General features: G+C 42.8%; 1 pseudogene; it reads left to right on the top strand.

Annotated features, from left to right (window-relative positions):
• Nucleotides 1–842: 842 nt before the first annotated feature.
• On the top strand, nt 843–2,097 carry LOC101567414 (annotated as a pseudogene).
• The last annotated feature ends 408 nt before the right edge of the window (nt 2,098–2,505 follow it).

A 2,505-nucleotide genomic window follows, 5' to 3' on the forward strand; every position in this document is an offset into this window, starting at 1 on the left:
ATATATATATATAAAATTCAAGTAGATGTGAAACAATTTTAGAGCTTGCCATGGTGTCAGGCACCTGTAATCCCAGCATTTGAGAGGCTGAGGCAGGAGGATTGCTGTGAGTTCAAGGCCAGCCTATGCTACATAGTGATAACCTGTCTCAAAAAATTATTTTAGAAAATAGCTGTTTCAGTTATATTCTTACCAACTACATATAAGAGTTACAGTTACCCAGCATCATTACCAATAATTACTACTATACATCATTTTAATCTTAACTGTTCTGTTGGGTGTACAGTGGTATCTCACAGTGGCTTTAATTTGTATGTTCTGGGTACAAATGAGATTGAGCGAATTTTCATGTTTTGGGATATCTGAATATGCTTTCTTTAAAATGACCCCTATGAAGGGTTGGGTTTGTTTCTGTGCCTTCTATTCTATTCTGTTCTGTTCTGTTCTATTCTATTCTACTGGTATACCTTTCTGTTTTCATGGTAGAACCATGATGATTTTGATCTATGGCTTTATGGTATTATGGTGTGTTGAAAAATATAATTGATATTTAAATTTAAACATTTATTAGTAAAAGACATGTTACCATTAATCCCTCTCAATATATTCCCCTTTGCTTTGAACACATTCTTGCCACTTTCTAAAGAAGTGCTAGAAGTTTTCTTTTATGTCTGTAGTTGTTCTGTTGTGCTTGCCTCAATGTCCTGGGTCAATTGAAAACACTCACCTTTCATGGTCACTTTGACTTTGGCAAAGAACCAGAAGGCACATGGTGCCAGATTCAGTGAGTAAAGTAGATGAGGACACGCGGTAATGTTTTTATAAACTGGCCTTTCCATTGGATGGCAATTGGCAGCAGCATTTCACCATACTTTTTATCAACATCTCATAAAAACACAAAAGAGGACTTCTATCAGAATGAAGAGATAAGTATGTTCAAAGATGGAATCTTCAGTGGTAAGGAGAGGAAGAGAAGGAAACGTCCACAGCTTGCGCCAGTGCAGCACTGGCCCTATGCAGGAGCAGCACGGATGCCCAATAAGTCCCTGCAGTGCATCTGTGAGTGTCCCCCCGCAGCAGGCTCAGGGCGCGGAGCCGAGCTCTGAAGAAAGCAGCTGTTTTGCCCATGGCTGTAGAATGTGGTGAAAGGATGGGGCTTCTCCCTCGCGAGGCTCACAGTGGCCACAGAGGATTCTGGAGTGTTTGTGTCGCTTGCTGTATGCCCTGAATCTGCTGTTTTGGTTAATGTCCATCAGTGTGTTAGCCCTCTCTGCTTGGATGAGGGATTATCTGAATAATGTTCTGACTTTAGCTGCTGAAACGAGGGTGAAGGAGGCCGCCATCTTGACTTACTTTCCTGTGGTTCATCTGGTCATGGTTGCTGTTTGCTGTTTCCTTATCATGGGAATGCTGGGACACTGTGGAAGAGTAAAAAGAACTCTGTTGCTTCTTGCATGGTAACTTTGGGAGTTTACTTGTCATTTTCTGCGTAGAGCTGGCTTGTGGAGTTAGTTTGGACATAGGGAGCAGGAATTTGTGGCTCCTGTACAGTGGTCAGACATGGTAACTTTGAAAGCCAGAATAACAAATTATGGCTTGCCTAGGTATCAGTGGCTTATGCATGCTTGGAAGTTTTTTCAGAGAGAGTTCAAGTGTTGTCGAGTGGTATAGTTTACCGACTGGCTGGAAATCACAGAGATGGACTGGCCCCCAGATGCCTGCTGTGTTAGAGATTTCTCAGGATATTCCAAACAGGCCCACCAGGAATTTCTCAGTGACCTTTATTAAGAGGGTTGTGGGAAGAAAACGTACTCCTTTTTGAGAGGAACCAGACAGTTGGAAGTACTTAGGTTCCTGGGGATCTCCATTGGAGTGACACAAATCCTGGTCATGATTCTCACCATTACTCTCCTCTGGGCTTTATATTATGATATAAGAGAACCTGGGACAGACCAAATAATGTCCCTGAAGAATGACAATTCTTAGCACCTTTCATGTCACTCAGTAGAACTGATGCAACCAAGCCTTTCAAGGATCTTCGAACACATACCCATGGCAAACAGCTTTAATGTACACTTTAAGATGGAACAATTATAAAGACTGTCAAAGAAGGAAACAATAAATTCGTTTTATTGGACTTGTGCAATTCTTTTTTTTTAAATTATTTATTTATTTATTGTGTGTGTGTGTGTGTGTGTGTGTGTGGCCAGCTCAGCCCACCAGGGGGCGGGGCTGGCTGGCATGTGGTGCTAGGATTCAAACCGCGGTCCCTATGCTTTGTCAAGCTTGTTCCAAGTAGGTGCTTTAGACCACTGAGCCATCTCTCTAGCCCCTGCATTTCTAAATAACAGTTATCTTTCACAAATTGGTAGACTTGGGCTGGTGAGATGGTTCAGTGGTCTAAAGCACTACTTAGAACAAGCTTAGCAAAGCACAGGGACCACGGTTCAATCCCCCAGCACCACATGCCAGCCAGCCCCGCCCCCTAGTGGGCTGAGCTGGCCA

The sequence above is a fragment of the Octodon degus genome, unplaced genomic scaffold (genome assembly GCF_000260255.1).
Source record: "Octodon degus isolate 3935 unplaced genomic scaffold, OctDeg1.0 scaffold00130, whole genome shotgun sequence".
In the NCBI taxonomy this organism is placed as follows: Eukaryota; Metazoa; Chordata; class Mammalia; order Rodentia; family Octodontidae; genus Octodon; species Octodon degus.